This window comes from Lissotriton helveticus, chromosome 1_1 (assembly GCF_964261635.1).
Source record: "Lissotriton helveticus chromosome 1_1, aLisHel1.1, whole genome shotgun sequence".
NCBI lineage: Eukaryota > Metazoa > Chordata > Amphibia > Caudata > Salamandridae > Lissotriton > Lissotriton helveticus.
This window is the reverse complement of record NC_136057.1, coordinates 1485277731-1485303239: the sequence shown is the minus strand read 5'-3', so window position 1 is coordinate 1485303239 and position 25509 is coordinate 1485277731. Positions and strand designations below refer to the sequence as shown.

The window sequence follows — 25509 nt, the reverse complement described above, 5'->3', positions numbered from 1 at the left end:
GTGCAGGGATGCCAGCAGATAGTGAAGACCCCATAGATAGGGAGTCCCTTGCTGGGTCCAGTAGCGGAGGCAGTGCCTCATCCCTTTTCCTGTCCCCAGAGGAGTGGGTAGATAGGAGGGAAGAAAGAGAGCACCAGTTGGCTTTAGAGAAACTCCAGAAGGAGAGCTATGAGCATATGGAGAATAGGAAGTTAGCCTTAGAGGAGAAAAAGGCATTATTGGCTCAGGAGTTGAGTCTTAAGGCGTTGGGCCTTGAACAGCAGAAGCTAGAGACTGAGAGGGTCTTAGCGCAGGAGAGGATAGAGGAGGCTGAGAGGGCCTTCACCAGAGAGAAATTAGCTCTGGAGGGTAGACTATCCCCTGTGCGCCGTTATAATTTTCTGGATTCCCCAGGGAGGGTTGAGTCCAGTGGTGGCAGCGATATATACTTCAGTGCAGGAAGTCCCATTCCCAGTTCCCAAAGTATGGTACCTGTTTCCCAAGAAGAGGAGTATAGGTTGAAATTCAGGGGCAGTAGGAAACTGCCTCACCAGTCTTTGGAGGAGTTTGTGGATGAATGTGAGGATGCACTGTTTGATTGGATGAGTTCCCGCGGAATCTGATTTTGACAAACTGTGTGATCTGGTTCGCAAAGAACATCTGCTCAGTTGTTTTTTGCCGGGGTTGCGCCAACACCTGTTGGGGTGTGGATTGTCTGGGCCATTTGAGCTTGCAGATGAAGCAGAGCGCTGGTAAAGTGCCAGAGGTTCTTTAGAGTCATTGGTGAGTGACTCCAAAAGTAGTGGTTCAGGTATCTTCAAGCTCAGCGTGGTGGGCGAGGTTCAGAGTAGCCCAGCTAGGTCCCAGAGTAGCGAGGGGGGTGTAGGGGCTTACTACCTGTCTCAGTGGAGCGGGAGTGAGTGGGTTACCGAGAGTCCCCAGATGCCCGAAGCCCTGTCTCAGAACCTGGGGGGTTTCTTTAGGGAACACCAGGTTGGGGACCTAGGCTGTCCTGTTAGTCCATTTGAGGAGGATCTCCTAGTGTATAGAGGACCTGGAGCATCTGTAAGTGGAGCTCCAGTGGTTCTAGTGTCCGGCAGTGCTACTCCAGTTGGGAGGGCACAGGAGTCCGAAGTGAGGAGTGATTGGGGGATGAGATCCCCAGTGGAAGACCCAGTGGGTCAGGGACTACCCAGTGGGCTAAGTTACCATGTAGTGATCATGGTGACACCACTCTTGTTCTGGGGGATCTTCCCGCACTGTCAGGTGGACAGGGGACGGAAGATCTGTGCCAGACAGACAGTCACACAACATATGAGTCATTTATTAGCCTCAGGGGGATGGTGTGTAAGTCCCCAGAAGTCCTGGAGTGCCAGGCAAGTATTCCACCAAAGGTTTTAGACCAGAGGTTGGGAGGCCAGGTTCAGGATCCGCCTGACCTGAAGGGTAGGACGTCTGTAACCAGCGTCCTGACCGGTTCATCTTCCAGGGGTTCCGCTCCAGTTGGGAGGGTGCAGAACTCTGGAAGGGGGTGCAGAGGGTGGGAGAGCCCGCCTCTGACCCCTGTGCAACCTGAGGGGTTAAACCCTAGGTTGGGAGAATGGCGTTCTAAAGGTACCTGTCAAAGGAGGAAGAACCCTAGGAGGAGAGCCTCCCCGGTGACTCCTGGTCCGCCTGAGGGTGTAGACCCTAGGCTGGAGAACCAGTGGCAGTCTAGCCCTGTCCTACAGACAGGAAGAGTGGAGAATGGCTACTATGTACCAGGGGTTACTACCCCCCACTCTGTGAATAGGCAAGGACCAGTGGCACCTGGGTGGCCTAGGGCCTGGTCCTGGCCGCGGACAGCTTGGGAGTACCAGTGGGGTAGCCCAGTTGTTCCAGACAGTGTTTTTAGAAGGAATCCCATGGGTTCACCATGGTGTAGAACAGGAGGGTGTCCCTGCAGTTGCAGGCCCGCTTCCGTGTTCTATCGCCCCAAGCAGGGAAGCCCATCAAGGTGGTGATTGGTCTACCCTGCGTTTTGGCTGGAAGGGGGTTGTGTTGGACTTGGCCCTTCTGGCAGGTTCACCCCTAAACTGTTTGCTTCTAATGGTGACCTGGTGTCAGTGATTTTTGGCTGCTGCGCACTTTACCACGGTGTCCCAGGGTAAAGTGCGTGCGTGTAGTAAGGTTGGCCTGCCCTCCCATAGGAATGCATGGGGAATGTATGTGTCCCTGGTAATTCCTGATGCGTGGGGAGTGCAAGGTTGAGTTTGGTATGTGCGAACTCGTGAGATTAAATGCTGCGCTATGATGTGTGCGGCGTTCATGTGTCTTACCTACACCGCTGAATAGGTTTTTATGCATCATGTGTCTTACCTACACCGCTGAATGTGTTTTTATGCATCATGTGTCTTACCTACACCGCTGAATGTGTTTTTATGCGTCATGTGTCTTACCTACACTGCTGAATGTGTTTTTATGCGTCATGTCTTACCTACACCGCTGAATGTGTTTTTATGCATCATGTGTCTTACCTACACCGCTGAATGTGTTTTTATGCGTCATGTGTCTTACCTACACCTCTGAATGTGTTCTTATGCATCATGTGTTTTACCTACACCGCTGAATGTGTCTTCATGCATCATGTGTAAAGCTTCTAGCTTATACCCCTAAATGTATTTTTATGCTTAGGTGGTTGTTTCTCCTTAGTATAGTTATGCTAGTGAGTTCATGGTTCCCTGCGTGATATATGCCTAAGGTGTTTAGGATTGCTTAGGTGGTGCTTACCTTTTGTCAGTGGTTACTGGTTGTGGTCTACAGTTGCTATTTGGCGCTATAGTTATTATATGTGCTATGTGCTAATTCTACCAAGTGCTAGTTCTAAAAGTGCTTATTCCTGACAGTGGTCCATGTGACCCTGTCCCATGTATATAATCCCCTGAAAATTCTGCCCGTGCCTATGGCACATTGTAAAGTGTGTGTTTCTTATCTAATGTGTTTGGTATAATACAAAGGCTATTTTTATATAACCTTGTGTGGAGTTCCTTTTGTGGAGGGCTTTGGATGTTGTTGCTGGTGGGTGCGTGCGCAAATACTTAACTTACATTGCCTCCGGGGTAAGCCTTACTGCTCGTGTCATGCTACCAAGGGGGTGAGCAGGGGTTACCTTGGCGTGTAACTCCCTTGCCCTGACTAGAGTGGTGGTTTCTGCCTGGTTTTCGCGCCAGCCTTAGCCAACCAGAAATCCCATTTCTAACAGCCATCAAGAGACTGGTAGACCAATATAAAGCCAAGGACGGCTTCCTTATCCAGCCAATCAAAAAAGTCAAACCCAAAAACTTCTTGAGGGATTCCACTGGGTAGCTCTAGAGCGGGGTCTAAGTCTGGCACTGTAGTCCCTCAAAAACTGTTCAGAATACAAATTAGTCTGTTGAAAAATACATCATCCATAAACAACTGAAAAACATGTATAGGCAAAATAAAATCACAATCCACTCTACACCCTGCATCGCCACTAAAGGCAGACAACACCGACTGCACCATGTTTGGGGCAACCCGGAGTCCAGCACTTCCAGTAGGCAGCCTTGCAGCCAGAGGCTGCAATCCTCTTGCTGCACCATCGACACATCAGTGCCCTTCTCTAAAACAGGCACTTCATCAGCACCGAGAGTAGCTTCATCCACACTGAGAGTAGCTTCATCATTAGATGATTCCTCGTGGACAGAAAACTCACTGCCAGAATGTTGCACTCCCTCCTCTTCCTCAGACGCAAGGTCAGTCTCATAATCCTGCTCAGAGGAAGATTCAAAAAGCATACCAACCACCTGCTGAGCAGTAGTTCTACGGCTAGCCATATTCCTTACTAATAAAGGTAAGTTGTCAAACAAGTCAACAACAACAAACACTTTGTAAAATAAGTACTAAACAATATGTGGCTTTATCATAATGACCTATATACTCCAAAACTATACCACTCACTTGTCAGAAGCAGCTAGACTCACCACCACCTACTCTGCAAAGACACAGTAAGAATCAACAATATTCCACTAAAAACGAAAAAAGAAAAGAAAATTACACATAAGACGATGCAAAACACATCGCAAAGAATTTCTCTCTTTTAATTTTTATTTTTTTAATTAAAGAGTATACAAAGTACAAAAATATTCATACATGAGCAATTTTAAATACAAATGTAGCTAAAATATAATTACGAAAGAGCTTATTTTCCAACATTTCATAGAATAAAAAATCTCTAATCAATTATTTACCATCATAAGATCTAAAACTATGGTTCAGTCTAAATCCTTACATACCGGACTGTTTCAAGATCCATTTCCTCATAGGAGCCCAGATTATCATCCCTCTCCTGCTTGCAGCTCGGCCTTTACATTTATATAGTGATTTCTTCAGGTGATATATAGCAAGCAAACAACCTAACCAAGCCTGAAACAAGCGAGGGTCCTCATCTTTCCAGGGTGTAGCAATGAAAATCGGTGTCACCACTATTGAGATAAAAACAAACTTGTTTTTACGATGGTCACATTGTGTCTTCTCATCATATCCTAACAGCATTAGAGTTGGAGTTATGTTAATTGTAGTATCGATTGTTGCTGATAGAAACTCCTCTATTTGTTTTATCAAGATGCCCAATTTCTCGCAGCCATAAAACATGTGAATTGTGTCCGCTGGCCCTTGATCACATCGGGGACATTTATCGTCCTCTCTTTTACCCCAGCGATGTAATTATGCGGGAGTAAAATAGAGGTCATATATCATGTAGTGATGTTGGGTTTTTAAATTGGCTGCAAGGAATGTATCCTTGGCTAACGGTATTGAGTTATACAAATCGATATCCGGATCTCATACTCTAATTGCCCACTTAGTTTCTACTGCGTCAAGATCATCAGGAAGTGTATCTATCAAGATTTTATATATGGTTTTAATTCTTATCTGGGGTTGAAGCATAGTCTCCATTAAAAAATTCCTGTTCACAGTAAATCCCTCTTCATTAATTTGATTTAAGAAACTAGTAAACTGTTTATATTTAAAATGTGTTCCGACCATTATACCATACCTTTGCTGTAACTCAGTCTTTGTTCAACTAGATAAAGATCTCCCACCTTCAAAATTCCCCTTTCCTCCCATTGTCTACCCAATTTGTCATATATTGACATAGGAAAGAGAGGAGATCGCCACAATGGTGTATATCTATTGTATTTTGCTATTTTCATGACTCCTACCATTCTTTTCCATATTTTCCAAATCGCTGTTATCACCTTAAATCTGTTTTTTTTTGTAGTAGCTGGTCTCTATCTGTCGGAGAAGTCTTCCCTGTGCAGTTGTTCCTATGGCTAGCTCATATATTGTGGGGAGGACCCTATCTACATCATATTGCCTATCGTCAGTACCTGATGAGATCACATAAGCCATTTGTTGTAAGAAGGTTGCGTAATAATAATATCTGAGATTGGGAGCCGACCATCCAACTCGGTTTCGTGGTAGTGTTAAAAATTTGAGGGATCGTCAAATCTTTGAATATTTCCAAACAAAGTTGCTAAATATGGTGTCTAGGTTCTTTAAAAATAAATCTTCAATTTCTAGAGTTTTAAAGCAGGTCTCCGAGGGGAAACAATCAGTTTTGTAGGGAGGGCCATAAAACAAGAGAAGAATGAAATTCATATTTTGATAACAGAACTGGAAGAACTGGAAAAAACACACTAGTGCAATTAGACAAAAACAAGAGAGTGAAGAACTACTACTACGACAGAAAATAATGATTATAAAAGCCAAAATAAATAGCTATTACACTAAGAAGGGGGCAGCCACCTATCAGGCATACAAAAGCGAGAGATATGAATATGGGGAGACCGTAGGTAAGATACTGGCCCTGGGGACTAAACAGAGACCAGCCAGAAATAATATAACTGAAGTTAAAGATCAACACGGTATACTCCAGACAGAAACAAAATACATTATTAAGACTTTTGAAAAATGTTATCAAGATTTCTATCAACAGGATAATCTTGACCCCATGCTTTCTAACAAACTGAGCTAGCACGAGGGAGTCAGCGCAGGCTCAGCGCAGAAGTGCAACAGGAGATCGATGAAGAAATCACGATGGAAGAGGTATTACTAGCTTTGAAATTCATGGCATCAGGAAAAGCGGCAGGTCCGGATAGAATTCTATTAGAAATATATAAAGCAATTCAAGAGGAAATAGCCCCGCTGCTGTTAGACTTGTTTCTCTGAATACAGTATAGTGGGTGTGAGAAGTTGGCCTGGTATATGATGTTCACTATTCTAGTGAGCACCTTGCACCAGTGCAAACAACCCTTATGGTGATGGTTGTAAAGTCAACCTTACAGACCAGCTATCCTAGTGGTAGCATGGACAAAGCAGTCTTAGGCTAAAACTTCAGAGAGCATGTGAAGCCAGCTGTTTTACCATATGTAACCCTTGAATACCAAATGAAAGGACACCACACAGGTTATATATAAAATATATGTATTTATTACTAACACAACCCCTCTGAACTCTTTGAGCTCAGAGGCCAAAGCACATAACAAGATACTTCATTATCATACAATAAGTTGCATAAAATACAGTCGAGCCCTAGGGGCGTTGCAAACCATATACTAAAATAGTGGTATAAGTACTACGTCACGAACAGGGAGTAGGCCTAGGGCCTAGGGAAGCGCTGGGGCTACGCTGTACTACCAAAGGTTAGGAAGCAGGAGGCCCACGGGATGCGTGTGCAGTGTCTAAACACACACGCGAGTTACCATAGGGATACAATGGGAGTAAGAGTTTGAAACTAGTTGATTTAGGACACTTCCGGATGGACTAGGAGAAAGCTACTGAAAACTAGGACACTAGGATAGTCAATACCCACAGGAGCACCGGAGTACTCGCGTTACCTCACCCACCGGAGCTGGGAGCATAGGTGTCAAGTTGTGTCGGGTTTCGTTGCTCAATCCTATGGAGACCTGTAAAAAGATGCTGCAGGCGACCAGTAGAGAAGTGTCCGGTTGGATACAAGGGTGGATCGAGGATGAAGAGTACCTGAAAGCAGAGGGGACAGAGGGATGGGCAGAGCTGAGTGGAGATAGGATGTTGTTCCATGGCCAGCTGCACGTCATTTCTCATGGTTTCTGCTTTCTGTAGAAAGAAGGAGGCAAATTCCTCACAGTTTAGAAGTGAGTTGGCTCCAACCAGTGTCTGATTGGGTGCGCAGTTCGATTGTGTTTTTATTAAATCACATTGTTTTTGGGTCAGTTGCTCTGAATGTTATCTGAATACACTAGTGACTTTTCACAACTTAATGGAGCTTACTCACACATTTCCACAAGTGACTCACACATGCTGTGCTAGGTTTCCTGTTATCATTATAAGCCCAGAGGGTAGATACTGTTAGCCTGCTAGAGAGTACAATACTATCGGAGAACTCTTCAATTGGTGTAGAACCCTGGGGTGGAGAATTCTCAATTGCATCCAGCAGTGGGATAGTCTAGCAGAGATAATTCTTGAGTATTCTTCATCGGAAAGGAATCCAAAAGAGGACTTGTGGAAGTTTGGAGTATTTTCCATTACCACCTAACTCTAAATTGTGCTTGAAAACCCCCATGCAAATAAAAAGTGTCTGCTCCTCCTGGCTCTTGTGTTCAAATGATGAAAACCTTTTCACAAATATTACAATTCTAGGAAGTGTGTATGTATGTATGTATGTATGTATCTTGTAAAGCGAACTGCTGCCCTGAGGCGTCGTGGCGCTGTAGACCGCTGGGGAACCCGTCCTGGCTATCCCTGTGAGATGGTCCCTACTGGGTGTCTCCAAGGTGAAACCAGGCATCCCCTGCGAATGTGGGGGGCCGTTGTAGAGATGAGGCAAGCTAATGCCCAGAGTTGCCGGGTGTGATCCCTGGTTAGAGTAGACTCCGAGGCGAGAATTATCGAGTGCGCTGACCCTGGTCCACGACCCTGCCGCGTCGGGAATTGAGCCCTGGTCCCGGGCCGTTCTCTGCTTCCGGGTCAAGTGCATGCCTCTACTAGCTGGCTACATTTCCAGACATTAGGCTTCATGCCTTCAGTCTACCCTTTGACAAAATTGACTCCTCTTCATCAGATGCATTCATATTTGAGTCAGTGATTTTTTATGTGTATTGTGAAAGCTGGTGCCAAGGATTGGCATGAGTTGACTCAGCATCTCCTTCTCATCCATAGCCCGATTACTAGTTAGATGAGATTAAGAGAAGGAGGTAGAAGCCTTATTGTCCACCAGCTGTTAGATGATAAATGTTAATTGCCCTTTCCTTCATTATTGACCATGACTTTTGGCTCAGGCGAACTACAAGAGCAATGCTAAACACACCTGCACTAACATCTTTGTATAGCATGATGCACAAATAAATGGCAGCCCGTCCCCGGCACAGGGTCAGAGCTGATTTGCATATAGCCAGTGTCTAACCCAGGGTGGTGTGGAGTGCAAATAAACGATGGATTTAGGCCCAGATCCTTGTACTGGGGTGGATGTATGACATTGTTCTACATTCTGTCCATCAACTGTGTTCTTTGCAATTTTCACCCCGAGTGTGCTGGGTATGCTCAGACGTGAGTCCCAGGCTCTCCACACCACTGGAGTCAAGCTATCCAGGCTGATGAAGGCTGATAGCCAGAAACCGGTCCTTGGATGCTTGATTCCGGTCTGGGAAAGACATGGCTTGGTAGTTCGGACTGGACTGTTCCCATGAGGCACAGGGTCAGAGCTGATTTGCATATAGCCAGTGTCTAACCCAGGGTGGTGTGGAGTGCAAAAAACGATGGATTTAGGCCCAGATCCTTGTACTGGGGTGAATGTATGACATTGTTCTACATTCTGTCCATCAACTGTGTTTTTTGCAATTTTCGTCCCCGCTCCTAGCCTGGCATCCAAAGGAACATTTACTGGTATAAATTAGGGGTGCAATAAAGGAAAAGTTGCCTAAGGCAAGGCGATAACTTGAGCTACTATGGACAAAGAAACCATGGACAAACAGATTGCTATACAATTACAGTAAACAATGACATACAAAGATATGATGTTCAATGGTTTAATTTGTAAAAAAGTAATCATAAATATTTTATATAAACATGTTTCTGTATATATATTTAAAATACATTTCTTGGCATGAATTGATGATCATAATTATTCTTTATAGCAAACAACAGGATGTGGGACCTCCCAGGCAAGTTTCGCCCCGGGCATTCTGGTAAATGCAGTCTCTTGTAGCTCGCTCCGATATTTTTAAGTATTTAGCCAAGGTTGACGCAGATAGTGCTGATCTCTAGACACTTGTTTCTGGTTTATTAACCGTCATCAGTAGAGAATACAGTCTTTATTTGGGGGTTTGCTGAGTAGGCTGCCAAACATTAAATCAGGTCCGGTACCTCACACTGGCGCGCAGGTGCTTAATCGACGAGCTCGTCAGCTCAATGACTCACAGGTGTGCTTTAAATAGACAACAGGATGTGGGAGCACACCGCTGACCTCTCAGGCAAGGTTCGCCCCTCACATTCTGGTAAATGCAGTCTCTTGTAGCTTGCTCCGATATTTTTTAGTATTTCGCCAAGGTTAGCGCAGATAGTGCTGATCTCTAGACACGTGTTTCTGGTTTATTAACCATCATCAGTAGAGAATACAGTCTTTATTTTGGGGTTTGCTGAGTAGGCTGCCAAACATTAAATCAGGTCCAGTCCGGTACCTCTCACTGGCGTGCAGGTGCTTCATCCACAAGCTCGTCAGCTCAATAACCCACGGGAGTACTTTAAATAGACAACAGGATGTGGGAGCACGCCGCTGACCTCTCAGGCAAGGTTCGCCTCTGGCATTCTGGTAAATCCAGTCTCTTGTAGCTCGCTCCGATATTTTTGAGTAATTCCCCAAGGTTGGCGCAGATAGTGCTGATCTCTAGACAAGTGTTTCTGGTTTATTAACCGTCATCAGTAGAGAATACAGTCTTTATTTTGGGGCTTGCTGAGTAGGCTGCCAAACATTAAATTAGGTCCGGTACCTCTCACTGACGCGAAGGTTCTTCATTCACGAGCTCGTCAGTTCAATGACTCACGGGAGAACTTTAAATAGACAACAGGATGTGGGGGCACACCACTAACCTCTCAGGCAAAGTTCGCCCCTGGCATTCTGGTAAATGCAGTCTCTTATAGCTCGCTCCGATATTTTTGAGTATTTCACCAAGGTTGGCGCAGATAGTGCTGATCTCTAGACACATGTTTCTGGTTTATTAACCGTCATCAGTAGAGAATACAGTCTTTATTTTAGGGTTTGCTGAGTAGGCTGCCAAACATTAAATCAGGTCCGGTACCTCTCACTGGCGCGCAGGTGCTTCATCCACGAGCTCGTCAGCTCAGTGACTCACGGGAGTACTTTACATAGACAACAGGATGTGGGAGCACTCCGCTGACCTCTCAGGCAAGGTTCGCCCCTGGCATTCTGGTAAATGCAGTCTCTTGTAGCTCGCTCCGATATTTTTGAGTATTTCGCCAAGGTTGGCGCAGATAGTGCTGATCTCTAGACACGTGTTTCCGGTTTATTAACCGTCATCAGTAGAGAATACAGTCTTTATTTTGGGGTTTGCTGAGTAGGCTTCCAAACATTATATCAGGTCCGGTACCTCTCACTGGCGTGCAGGTGCTTCATCCACTAGCTCGTCAGCTCAATGACTCACGGGAGTACTTTAAATAGACAACAGGATGTGGGAGCACACCGATGACCTCTCAGGCAAGGTTCACCCCTGGCATTCTGGTAAATGCAGTCTCTTGTAGCTCGCTCCGATATTTTTGAGTATTTCGCCAAGGTTGGCGCAGATAGTGCTGATCTCTAGACACGTGTTTCTGGTTTATTAACCGTCATCAGTAGAGAATACAGTCTTTATTTTGGGGTTTGCTGAGTAGGCTGCCAAACATTAAATCAGGTCCACGAGCTCGAAAATATCATCGAGCTGACGAGCTCGTAGATGAAGCACCTGCGCGCCAGTGAGAGGTACCGGACCTGATATAATGTTTGGCAGCCTACTCAGCAAACCCCAAAATACAAGACTGTATTCTCTACTGATGACGGTTAATAAACCAGAAACCGGTGTCTAGAGATCCTCACTATCTGCGCCAACCTTGGCGAAATACTCGAAAATATCAGAGCGAGCTACAAGAGACTGCATTTCCCAGAATGCCAGGGGCGAACCTTGCCTGAGAGGTCAGCGGTGTCCTCCCAAATCCTGTTGTCTATTTAAAGTACTCCCGTGAGTCATTGAGCTGACAAGCTCGTGGATGAAGCACCTGCGCGCCAGTGAGAGGTACCGGACCTGATATAATATTTGGCAGCCTACTGGGAACTAGGAGTGGAGTCCTTGGTAGACCAAAGAACCGGCCGGCCAACTGGCCACAGACCCATCGGCCTATGGCTGATTGCCCGCCTTGCCAATCCGAGGCTGTTACTAGCTCATAATTCAAGAAAGATAAATGCCACAAACAGTGCTTTAAATGGAAAAAAATACGTGCGGGTACTCACCAAAAATAAGCAGTGGATTCGGGGTGGAGTTTGGGGTGGGGCAAGGGGCGGGCTATGTTTTTTACCTTTCTACGCTTTGCAAGCAAAAAAATATGCATGCATTGTAAAAATTTCAAATCATTTACATAGTATTTACCAATAAGCCCTTAATATTAACCAAAGTAACCTTTTTAGCAACCTTATAATAAAACATTGAGAAAAAAACTGCAAGTTTCCTAACGTGTGCCTTGTAGTTTGCATGCATATCCTTGATGCAGAATCATAAACCACTGAACTATATGACAACGTTTTTAATTTGTGACCTGCATGTAACACAATGATCTCTGCAGCAAAAAGAGTAACCAACAGTGCTCTCAATATAAAAAAGAAATCCGTGATCTGCATGTTTCATGCTGTGCGTTGCAGCAGGCACATTGATCCTCTATGCCAGTGGTTCCCAAACGTTTTCAACTCATGGCTCCCTTGACCTATTAGCCGTTGGCCGCGGCTCCCCACTATGTTACTTTTTTTTTAGGGTGGAGGATGTAAGCCCGGCCTCAGGAGTACTTCATGTGCGTCTTTTGTAGCCGGAGGTGCACTGCTACAAGCAACTGAGTTCTCCTATCAGGCTACAAGAGCAACCCATAAACCTATGGAAACCTGTTTAAGATACAGTATTAAGGCAATAGTGGTTCTCAATTGGTATCTTTCAGAAAGATAATGTTTCAATAGAAAGACTAAATAGCCTATATGCTTCATAGTATATAAAAATAAAATCACACTAAACCATCTTAATTGAGATTAATAGCTATTTATATATTCACTTTTTAAACAAAGTCCATGAGAAGTCACATTGCAAATTGCAACACAATGTAGTGTGTTCCATTGCTGCAGCCAAACTGATACAACTATCAGAAAGTAAAAAAAAAGGTTAATGTATGAGTAACAAACAACTCCAAAAGTTCTCTAAACATTCCAATTTGCAGTTAGAAAAGTTCTTTGTTTGTAACCAAGGGGTGTCTGCAACATTTCGACCTGATACTAGGGTCTCCTCAGAACCAAGAAGTAACATCCTGTAAGTACAGATAGAAAGAATTGGTAAATTATGGTGGTTTAAGTGGTGTGCTAGTAGGATATTTAACCACTTCCGCGCTCATGACGAGCTGAGCTCCTCATGTAACGCGGCTTTTTTTAAAACGCAGCGCGCAGCGGGAAAACCGCTTGAGCGCATGCGGTTAATAAAAAGGAGTTACCGGAAAGTCCCTGGATTACAGGGATTAGAATTCAAAGTCATACAGAGTGGCACACAATTGCACACCCTGATGTGAAATTTGAAAGGTAAGTAAGTACTCACTCACGGTGCAAGCCTATAATCACAAAAACAAAGTACGTATAATAAGTCAAAATGTAAAAAAATTACACATAAAGGGCCCCGTAAATTTTTACTACTCCTTTTACTCACCTCTGGGAGTCAGCTCCTATGCACAAACAGAACCACAATCGGCTGAAGGACTAAAGAGCGGCAACTGTAGTAAAGGTGCCAATATAACTGAGGACAGCGCAGAGGACCTGAATGGTCTGATGTAAGCATGCACTTGAAGTGCGCTTGAAGGATTGAAAAGAAATCTAGCCTAATTATCAACTAAACTCCATGAAAATAACAGGGTCTTGGAGTATCGAGTGCTCCAATGCCACGGCAGGCAGTGCGGTGTCCCAATCACTGTCAATGGGAACACGAACACTCGCTCATGATGCTCTATGAAGAAGGGGTTAAAAGGGAGGCTTGAAAGCAGAATGCAATCCAAGCCTCATTGTTAACAGATAAAGAGGACGTTAGTTCACAATCGCAGGAACTCAGTCGAACAATGTACAGTTACATGTATAAATATATGCAGAGCTACAACAATATAATAATGATCATAAAATGTTGTCAAAGGCCAAGACGCACATGTATTCAGACATTAAACAGAACCAATAGTGCAATGATAATTAGATTCAAAGTTCAGAGACCAAAGTGCTCCTATCAGCAGCCAACTCAAATAGTAGGTTGAGCAGCACTCTGTTAGATCCATCCTTAATGGAGTGTATTAATCATGAGGTTGGGAAATAAAACCCCTCTATTCCCCAAACAAGTTTATCCCTTTTGTAATGGAACTGCACATAATGATCCATTTGCATTCAAGTCTTTGTATATTGGAATGGCCGTGAGCTTGTTCAACGCGCTTGCGGTCATTGAAATAAAAAGAGGACCGCACGAACACGGTCCTCGGAGGATGCACTTCTTTCACCGCTCTATGCAATTTGTGGCCCACAAACTTTTATGGAAGAGGATGGGCGTGCCAGGTCATTGCATGACGGACGCATTTGAGAGTCACATCACTGCTGAGTGTCTCCGGGTGACGTAGAAAAAGTCTAGCATTGGATAGAAGGTGCACGCAAGTCTTACAGGTGGCAGAGGACTCTGTACAGACCCCCCAGGCTATAGCGGCATGGATTAGCAAATTTAGCGGCACAAATATGGAAATTTAGCGGCAGTTTTGCGGCATTTTATGTGGCCATTTTTCCTAGGTGTGGGGGGGGGTGTTGGTCCACTAGCGACAGTAATGATGACTCCTTTGTCTACAGCTGAGTGCCAGGTTCTCAGGTTACAGGAGAGATGCTGGATGGCAAGCGGGTACTTAGAAAGCTGTTGTCACTTCATGCAAATTGACAATTGACACATGACCCATGCTGGGAGACACGTCGCAGCTCGGTGCATGTCATACTCCAAATAACAAATTGACTTCTTCAGGCTTTGTAAATACTTGTTGTTATTTACAGATCCAAGTGGCATCTGCCATGTTGGTATGGTAAATAAAAAAAAGTTCGAAAATAGTGTCATTCTGCTGGTGCATGCATGCGTTGTGATACACTGCGCCTTTCAGTAGGCCGGGTCACCCCCCTTGTTCCAGCCGCTACCTGCTCCTGCTGGGACTCCCGCCCGCCTGCTCCTGCCGCCGCTGCCCTCCCTGCACCCGAGCGACCCAGCCTCAGCTGAGCCGCACGGCCGCCAGTTTTTCCCGCCGCTGACCCCCTGTGGCCCCGCCCACTACCAGCCCATTGGCCGCCCGCTCCCGCCAACCCAGCTGACCCGCCCTCCCGTCCCCCTACTTAAGGGGTCGTCGGGTGTGCTTGGGAGTGACCACTGCGCCTTTCAGTAGGCCGGGTCACCCCCCTTGTTCCAGCCGCTACCTGCTCCTGCTGGGACTCCCGCCCGCCTGCTCCTGCCGCCGCTGCCCTCCCTGCACGCGAGCGACCCAGCCTCAGCTGAGCCGCACGGCCGCCAGTTTTTCCCGCCGCTGACCCCCTGCGGCCCCGCCCACCACCAGCCCATTGGCCGCCCCGCTCCCGCCAACCCAGCTGACCCGCCCTCCCGTCCCCCTACTTAAGGGGTCGTTGGGTGTGCTCGGGAGTGACCACTGCGCCTTTCAGTAGGCCGGGTCACCCCCCTTGTTCCAGCCGCTACCTGCTCCTGCTGGGACTCCCGCCCGCCTGCTCCTGCCGCCGCTGCCCTCCCTGCACCCGAGCGACCCAGCCTCAGCTGAGCCGCACGTCCGCCAGTTTTTCCCGCCGCTGACCCCCTGCGGCCCCGCCCACCACCAGCCCATTGGCCGCCCCGCTCCCGCCAACCCAGCTGACCCGCCCTCCCGTCCCCCTACTTAAGGGGTCGTCGGGAGTGACCACCGCGCCTTTCAGTAGGCCAGATCACCCCCCTTGTTCCAGCCGCTACCTGCTCCTGCTGGGACTCCCGCCCGCCTGCTCCTGCCGCCGCTGCCCTCCCTGCACCCGAGCGACCCAGCCTCAGCTGAGCCGCACGTCCGCCAGTTTTTCCCGCCGCTGACCCCCTGCGGCCCCGCCCACCACCAGCCCATTGGCCGCCCCGCTCCCGCCAACCCAGCTGACCCGCCCTCCCGACCCCCTACTTATGACGCCCCCTGAGCGACCGCACAGCGGACGCGCGCAGCGGGAGCAACGAATGAGCGCCGAAGGTAAGCCCGTCTGCGCCCGTCCGCGCCTGGACCGCGCCCAGTGCCAGGACTCCTGTCTCCCGCAGACACCAGCCCACCCGCCGGACCTACAACGCCACCGAACTCTACGCACTCAACGCCGGCCGAATCCCGGGCTGCTGCCGAGCCACCCCGAGACGCACCCACGGACCCTTCTGCTGCCACTCCTGCAAGTTCACCTGCATCCGGACCTGCACTACACCAGCACCGACCAAGCCGAGCACCAGCAGCAACCACCTCAAGTGCATCCTGCTCAACACCCGCTCCGTCCACAGACACGCCGTCGAGCTCTGGAACCTGCTCGACACCACAGCCCCAGACGTCGCCTTCCTCACGGAAACCTGGATGAACGCCTCCTCAGCGCCCGACATCGCCATCGCCATCCCGGACGGCTACAAGATCATCCGGAGGTACCGCGTCAACCAGACAGGAGGAGACATCGCCATCATCCACAGGAACACCATCCGCATCACGACCAACACCGACGACACCCTCGCACCCGCCGAACACCTGCACTTCCAGATCCACATCAACCCCAAGACCACCCTCAGAGGCACCCTCATCTACAGACCCCCAGGACCACGCACACAATTCAGCGGAGACATCGCCGACGTCATCAGCCCGCACGCCCTCCTCTCCGCTGACTACATCCTCCTCGGGGACCTCAACTTCCACCTGGAGAACAACAACGACCGCAACACCACCACCCTGCTGGACAACCTCGCCAACCTCGGTCTCAAGCAGCTGGTGACCACCCCCACCCACTACGCCGGACACACACTCGACCCCGTGTTCTCATTCAGCAAGGACATCACCTTCAGCCACGCCACCGGACTCCACTGGACGGACCACAGCTGCATCTACTTCAGCTTCAGAAGGACCACGATCCACCACCACCAACAACAGGTTGCACGCAGAAGCTGGAACAAGATCACAGCCGACCAGCTTGCGACCTCCCTGAGCATGAACCCTCCCACCAGCGCAACTAACCCAAGCCAGGCGGCCACCAACCTCACGAAGTGGATTAGCAACTGCGCAGACGACCTCGCCCCTCTGAAGACCCCGCCTAGCAGACCCGGCAGCAAGAAAGCCCCATGGTTCACCGACGAACTCAAGAGCTCCAAGAAGAACTGCCGAGCACTCGAGAATGGCTGGCGCAGAGACCCTACACCGAACAACATGACTGCCCTCAAGCTCGCCACCCGAAAACACCACCAACTGATCCACGCCACCAAGAAAACTGCATTCAAGGAACGACTGGACAACAACGCACACAACAGCAAGGAACTCTTCAACATCGTTAAAGAGCTCTCCAACCCCAACGCTGGAAACAACGACATCACCCCTTCGCAAGACCTCTGCAACTCCCTAGCCTCCTACTTCCACAACAAGATCGCGGACATACACAACAGCTTCAGCACTCAACCGACGCACGCCACGACGGAACCACCGCCCCCCACCACCACCCTCCACGCCTGGACCCCGATCAGCACCGAAGACACCATCTGCACGATGAACTCCATCCACTCCGGATCTCCGACCGACCCCTGCCCTCACCACATCTTCAACAAGGCCGACGCTGTCATCGCACCCCACCTGCGGGACATCATCAACATCTCCTTCAACACCGCTACCTTCCCGGAGAGCTGGAAGCACGCCGAACTCAGCGCTCTACTAAAGAAGCCATCAGCCGACCCCACAGACCTCAAGAACGACCGCCCCATCTCGCTGCTCCCGTTTCCTGCAAAAGTCATCGAGAAGACCGTCAACAAGCAGCTGGCCGCCTTCCTAGAGACGAACGGATCCCTCGACCTCTCGCAGTCCGGCTTCCGGGCCAACCACAGCACCAAGACCGCCCTGATCGCAGCCACCGATGACATCCGAGCCCTGCTCGACAACGGAGAAACAGCGGCCCTCATCCTCCTAGACCGCTCCGCGGCCTTCGACACTGTCTGCCACCGTACCCTAGTGCGGCGCCTCAGCAACGTCGGAATCCAGGAGAAGGCACTGGAATGGATCATCTCGTTCCTCGCCGGAAGGACACAGAGAGTCCGCCTCCCCCCGTTCAGATCAGAAGCCACCGAAGTCATCTGCGGCGTTCCCCAAGGCTCCTCGCTCAGCCCAACCCTCTTCAACGTCTACATGAGCCCCCTCGCAGCCATCGCACGCCAACACAACCTCAACATCATCTCCTACGCCGACGACACCCAGCTGATCCTCTCCCTCACCAACCACCTCGCCACCGCCAGAGCCAACCTACACGAAGGGATGACAGACGTAGCCAAGTGGATGATGAACAGCCGCCTGAAACTGAACTTGGACAAGACGGAAGTCCTCATCCTGGGATCTTCACCCTCTGCCTGGGACGACTCCTGGTGGCCCCCCACCCTGGGCAGCGCACCCAAACCAACAGACCATGCACGCAACCTGGGCTTCATCCTGGACTCCTCCCTCTCCATGACCAGACAAGTCAGCGCCGTCTCCTCATCGTGCTTCAACATCCTGCGCATGCTACGTAAGATCTTCCGGTGGATCCCCACCGAGACCAGGAAGACGGTCACCCAGGCCCTCCTCACCAGCCGTCTGGACTACGGCAACTCCCTCTACGCCGGAACCACCGCCAAACTCCAGAAGAGACTCCAGCGGATTCAGAACGTCTCTGCACGACTCATCCTGGACATCCCCCGACGCAGCCACATCTCCGGACACCTGAGAGATCTGCACTGGCTCCCGGTCAACAAGAGAATCACCTTCCGGCTCCTCACCCACGCACACAAAGCCCTACACAACCAAGGCTCAGGATACACAACAGCCGCCTCAACTTCTACGCCAGCTTCGATTGACCGGCCATGCCCTCGCCTCCGTCCCCCGCATCCGAAGAGCCACCACAGGAGGAAGATCCTTCTCCTACCTAGCCGCCAAGACTTGGAACTCCCTCCCGACCCACCTCCGCCTGACCCAGGACCAACTTGCCTTCAGGAAGAAGCTCAAGACCTGGCTGTTCGAGCAGTAGCGGACCCCCCCTCCCCTAGCGCCTCGAGACCCTCCGGGTGAGTAGTGGCTATATAAATGCTTTGATTGATTGATTGATTGATTGATTGATTGTCTGCGGAATGCTTCAACTGGGTATGTCACATCATTGCGCCTTTTTTCTGTCTATCTCTCTGTCTGTTTACTTATCTTTCTTTCTTTAACCAATGTTGCACAGCATTGAGTTGGGAAAGGCATTCTTTTTCCCATTCTCCTTCCTTCCCCAACACTGTAAAGCGTCGCTAAAAGCCAGTGACCAAGCAATCAGGTACCAAGAAACAAGACCTATTGACTTTGCCAATGCCTGTTTTGACTAAAGCGCAGCCATGACTGTAAAGTGATAAATGCTCCCATAGTTTGGCCCTGTTTTCCAAGTTTTGTATGGTATTGCACCACCCTGTCCTCGATCTTGATCAGCATACCTAAATAATATCTTTGTCTGATGCATCATTTAGCGTAGCACCTTGAAGCCCTAATATTCATGTGGGGAGCAATACTAATGTGGCAGGTTCTCAATTCACTTTGCAAACATTGATTATATTTTGCCCTGAAAAGAGAGGGTGGTGCTCTGCGAGTGTCATTTGAAAGCAGATCAGACAGCAGAGCAGAGTTACAGGCCACAAAATGTCTTCCTTTTATTTCAACACACCTCTGCTTCTCTTTTTTTCGTCAGTGCCGCCCGTGTTTTGTATTCAGATGTAGCCGCTCACATTTGACAACGCGAATAGGTGTCCTAAATGGACGTGTTAAAGCCCGCCATTTTGACCGTTAGCCACAAATATTGGAAGCTCGCATTCACTTCGCTACGTGTTTTTGTATAGACCTTATTTCTATGCTTTCTCGGGGAGAAAGTAAGTGCAGACATACAAAACAGAGTCCACCGCCCCTCCTGAGAATGCCAGTCTCACTATGCTTAAACTAAAGTATATATGTAGAAGCCCTTGGAGGCACCACGTGCCATAGAATTGCATCGGGCTGCTGTCTTTACCATGTGCTGTGAGTGCACATCGGAGTGGCAGGGGCGTAGCTATCAATAGTGCGGCGTGTGCAGTGGCACCGGGACCCGCTGCACCCCAATTATAGCAGTTTATTTAGTGCTAAATCAGGGACTGGGGCCCTTGTTTCTTTCTTCTGCGAGGGCCCCTGCACCCTTGCCACGTCACTGCGGAGTTGGGAGGGACGCTCTGTGAAGGGTGTACACACAGGAGCTGATGGTGTTACCCTCCTGTGCGAGGGTAACAGGAGCTGATGCCCCAATGCACACAGGAGCAGATAGGGGGGTTATTTGAAGTGTCGATACACAGGTGCTTTTAGCGTTACATTGTGCATGGCGTGTGCGTGTACACTGCATACATCATTGCTGATAGCTCACTGTGTGCAGAGTGTGTACAGGTGTTTGCTACGTTTACGCAGTGGCTTTTAATTTTGCAGTGAATGCCAACGTCACACGAGCGCTACCTTATATAGGTAGACGATGAACGGTATGCGTCGGCACTGACCAGCAGGCATTCATTCTGTCACACCCTGGAGGGACTATAGTCGCTTGTGATTGGTGGATAAAATGAGAACAGTTGAAAAAACGGTGTTTGTTACGATTTATAGGCGGAGAAGAGGATTGTAAGATGCAGGTGCAGTTGTAGCGTTTCCGAGGCGCATGTGCATATCCCAAGTGTGGCTGCAGTAGCTGCCTTTAGAGACTCTGAATACCAGGCGCATAGTACGTGAAAGATCCCAGACTGTGTCCTTTAATGTGACAGGCAGTGCTTAGTTTGTAAATGAATAATTAATTGCCAGTGTAGTGACGCTGTCTAGTTGTTGCACGTCACGTAACAACGTGAAGTGTGTCGGCCATGTTTAGGGCTGCGCGCGCATCGCGCTTCATTGGCGCGAATAGCCGAGAGCCGCAGCAGCGGCTCGGCGCTCCTTAGGGCACATTTAAAGTAATAAACACCTGTTAACCCTAACTGCAGTAGCATCCTCATTGGGGGAAACCTCATCATTACAATGGCGACGAGGATGGGATCCTAGACCCCCAACCCCCCACAGAGAACAAGATCACCGAGGGGAACAGCAACTACCGGTGGCCACAGGTAACGCAGAGAGGAACAGAACCACGAAAACCTGTGACCAGGAGCAACAGACCGTCAGGAAGAGGCTAGCAGCCTCCACGCAGGTACCATACCCCAAGGAGCGTGGCAGAGCCCGGCATCTCCCAGGAGGGGTAATTATCAGCCCAAGGAGGCTACCCAGGCCCCAGAGACAACAAGCAACGCACGCTTGAACACGCGACGACCACCCAGGATTCCCCACACAAGTTCGAGGGAGCTGGCGAAGGTGGTCCCCAGGGTCACACAGGCAAAGAAGAGCAGGACAGCACGCCGGGAAGTCCCATAGGCCAAGGGAGCACGCATCCACGATCAAGAGTGAGAAGATGAGCGCGCAGGCGCGGTACGCAATGGCGCCAGTGCAATTCCTGCCCAGACCAGGAGAACCGTTAATGAAGTGGGAAGACTGGAGGGAGTACATCGACAATTTCATAGGAGTCTTGGAGGATGAGAATGAAGAACAATTCAACCCCAAGAGGAAGAAACGCATCCTACTCCTCAATCTGGGCCCGGAAGGCCTGAGAATTTACAAGAGCCTAGTGCCAAAAGAAAGAGGAAGCACCGATGGGGACGTGTATGCCCATGCCATTGAGGACCTGAACGAACACTACAGGCCGGCGGTGTGTGTCTCAGTGGATAGGTTCAATTTCCAGCAAAGGAAACAACGCCAGGGAGAGACGGTGGGGGAATATGTAGCTGCGCTGAAAAGACTAGCATCCACGTGCAAGTATCATAATTGGGAAGAGGAGTTCATCAAAGACCAGGTGGTGATGCATACCACGAGCACAGCAGTGCAGGACAAGTTGTGGGCCAGCGGAGACACCACCCTAAAGGAGGTAATGGTAATCGTTAAAAGGGCAGAACTGGCGCGCAGGTGTGCGGAAGCAACGAGGAAAGAGACTGCCCCCAATGCCATGGTGAACAGAATAGACCAGGAGGAACCCCGCAGGGACTATAAGAACAAGGGATCATCGGCGAAGGGGCCCAATAAATGGCAAGGTAACCCAGGCCCTCCAGGGAAACAAGCGGGAAGCAGCAAGAAATCATACTATCGGTGCGGGAGCTGGTCCCACGAGGCGCACGACAGGAAGTGCCCAGCATTTCGCGCCAAATGTTTGTACTGCGGGATAGTAGGCCACTATGAGAAGGTGTGTCAGAGAAAGTCCTCGAAGAGCATGGTAAAATACGTCGGTCAGGACAGTGAAGAACAAGAAGAGGGCACAGAGGAAGACGTCGTCACAGTCATCTACATAGAAGATCAAGTACTGGGTGTGGATGTGCTGAGCGTCGACGGCAAGAGAACGATGAAACCGGTCCTGGAAATGCTCATAGGCGGAATACCGATAAAAGTGGTGGCTGACACGGGCTCACCCTACACTATCATCCAGAGAGCGGTATGGGAGGAGAGTTTTGCACCGCACCTCGGCCCAGACTTGGAGAAGCTGTACATCCGCCCAGTGACGTACAATGGGGACCGTATTCCCATGGCTGGATTCAGACCGCTGAATTTTGAGTTCCGAGGCCGGTCCGCGTTCTGCAAGCTGTACATATCCGAGAGAGGACCATCGGTCCTAGGTTGGCTTGACCAAGGCGACCTGGGCATCAAGCTGGACCCAGGGGGCAAGGAACAGATACTACTCGCTGAATTGGAAACCTGGCCTGACCTAGACAAATGGAAAGCAGAGTACCCCAAGGTTTTTGGAGGCACAGTCGGAAGGATGGAGAAATTCACGCACAAGATAGTCCTGAAGGAAGATGCCACGCCAGTCGCCCACAAAGTGAGGAATGTTCCTTTGGCGGTGAGGGACGCAGTGCAAGAAGAACTACAGGATCTGGAAAGGAAAGGGATCATAGAACCCATCACGTGTGCGGAGTGGCTCGCGCCCTTAGTGGTAGTGAAGAAGCCAAGTGGGAAGGTCTGGCTGTGTGTCGACCTGCGCGAACTGAACAAGAGCATTGTTGTAGAGAGATTCCCTTTGCCCCGGATTGAGGAGATGCTGGCTAGAACCAGGGGGGTCAAATGGTACTCGACCATAGATTTGACCTCCGCATACCACCAGATTGCCCTGCACCCAGAAAGCCGGAAACTCACGTCTTTCATCACTCCATTTGGGTGCTATCAGTTCTGCCGCATGCCGTTTGGGCTAGCCTCGGCGGCCGCGGTGTTCCAAAAGTTAATGCACCAACTGTTTAAGGACACAGACGGAGTCCAATATTTCCAGGACGACATCCTGACAGACCGGATCACGACAGCAAACTCGGAAAGGTATTGAAGATCCTCGAGGGTAAGGGCCTCACAGCCTAATGGACCAAGTGCCGGATAGGAATGGAGTCCGTTACTTACCTGGGACACGAGATAGGGGTGCGAGGGATTACCCCGAAAGCAGACAACGTGAGAGCCATCTGTGAAGCGCCACCACCCTCCAACAAGGAAGAAGTCCGATCGTTCCTCGGAATGGCGGAGTATTATAGTAAGTTTGTGCAGCACTTCGCCTCCAAAACCCACCACATGAGGCAGATGACCAGAGACAACATAGAATTCCGCTGGTCGGAGGAAGCACAAGGGGAATTCGAAGTCATCAAGAGAGAGGTGGCCGGAGCAGTACCCCTCCAAGGATATGACCCCCAGGGAACCACTGTGCTCACCACGGACGCCAGCGACAAAGGGCTGGGTGCCGTCCTGATGCAAGATCGAGGTCAAGGTAGAATGGAAACGATCAGTTTCGCATCCCGCACGCTGACTGAAACCGAGAAGAAGTACAGCGTTATCGAGAAGGAGATGCTGGCGGTTGTGTGGGCCATGACCCGGTTCAGGCAGTTCTTGTGGGGCACGCGGTTCTTATTGAAGACAGATCACAAGCCCTTATTGAAGGTGCTAACGTCCAGCAGACATGCAAGTGCTACGCCAAGAATCTCAAAGATGACCCTCAAACTGCTAGAATTTAGGTACGACGTGGAACACATCCCCGGCAGCAGGAACAGGGTGGCAGACTATCTGAGCAGAGCAGCAGCCATGGACCAGAGTGGAGGAGACCAAGCAGGGGCAGACGAAATGGTGGCACTCATGGAAGACCACGAGACAATCATAGGTCATCAGGAATGGAAACAGGCATATGGAAATGATCAGATCCTGGAGGAGGTAAAATCATACATCACTGGGGGATGGCCAGACAAAAGACAAACCCGTGGGGACCTCAGCCCATACTTCGAAGTCAGAGAAGAGTTGTCGATGGATGACCTAGGAGTGTTTGTTTACAAAGGGGAGAAAGTCATCCCCACGGCAGGAATCATCCCCAGACTGTTGGACATGCTCCATGAAGGACACTTGGGGATAGGAAAACTGAAATTGAGGTCCAAGCAAAACTACTGGTGGCCATGGATGGACGTAAGGGCTGAGAGGCACGTCAGGGACTGCCCACAGTGCCAAGGGGCGGATAAAACGCTCAAACCACTGTGCCCCGCTCTTGGCAAATTTGACCCCCCGAGGAATCCGTGGGAGGAATTGTCAGTGGATATACTGGGCCCTATTCTGGATATGCATGGAGTCCAGAAGTATGTTTGCGTCCTTGTGGATAGGTACTCGAAATGGCCTGAGTTGAAAGTAGACGAGGCAATGGATACGGAGACCGTCATAAAGTTCTTGGCCGACACATTTGTGAGGGAAGGCATCCCGAAGTCCATCTTAAGCGACAACGGTCCCCAATTCAGATCAGAGAAATGGAGCAACTTCATGCAAAGAAATGGGATTCTGGCAAAACACACGTCAATATACCACCTGGCTGGGAACGGACTCGTGGAGCGATTTAACAGAGTGGTGATGGGCTCAGTGCAGCCAGCCATCTCCAACAACAAGGACTGGGAACGAGAGATAGAACACATGGTGTGGGCGTACAGGATCACCCCCACAGGAACAGGGTACAGCCCTTTTCAAATACTGAGAGGCCGTGAACCATTCACCAGGGACAACCGTGTTTGGAAGGAAAAGGTCATAACAAGCGAATGGTCCCCTGCTGTGGTGCGAGCCAACTTGGAAAAAGCACAAGCCATTTACTCGAGACACTACGATAACCGGAGGAATGTGAGAGAGACAGAGTTGGAGAAAGGGGAATGGGTACGAGTAAAGTTGGCCACGCTACGGAGGAAAGGAGACAGCAAGTACAGCAAGCCCCTGCAAGTCAAGGAAGTGAGGGGTAGAGCGGCTTTGCTGAGCGATGTAAACGTGTGGTCACAGGACCGCATGGCAAGATGCAACAGAGTGCAACGATGGGACCAAGACGGAGAAGAGGTAGAAGAAGAGACTCAAGAACAAGAACGGTCAAATGGAGACATGGAGCTGAGCAGAGGAGAGAGGACTGAGAAAGGTGATCAGGGAGCAGTGAATGAAGCGGAAATGAGCAGACGAGAGGGAGGCGCAGCCGCGCTTGGAAGTGAAGGAAGGAACGAAGGGACACAGGAAGGAGTGAGTTTGCCTGCTCCCCTGAGAATCACACGGAGTGGTAGGGCGGTGAACAAGCCCTCAAGATTTCGAGACTTTGATATGAACGACGGACAGTGAGTTAAATGTTGTTTGGTAAAAAGGGGAGATATGTAGTGACGCTGTCTAGTTGTTGCACGTCACGTAACGACGTGACGTGCGGCGGCCATGTTTAGGGCTGCGTGCGCTTCATTGGCGCGAATAGCCGAGAGCAGCAGCAGTGGCTCGGCGCTCCTTAGGGCACATTTAAAGTAATAAACACCTGTTAACCCTAACTGCAGTAGCATCCTCTTTGGGGGAAACCTCATCATTACAGCCAGTGCCCTAAATTTTTACCCTTAATCTCACTCGTAATGG

At 49.6% G+C, this 25509-nt stretch overlaps 1 protein-coding gene across 1 annotated transcript in view; it reads left to right on the top strand.

Annotated features, from left to right (window-relative positions):
• Positions 1-25509, top strand: part of LOC144828364 (uncharacterized) — a 219813-nt gene that overhangs the window by 7047 nt on the left and 187257 nt on the right. The window lies entirely within an intron of this gene.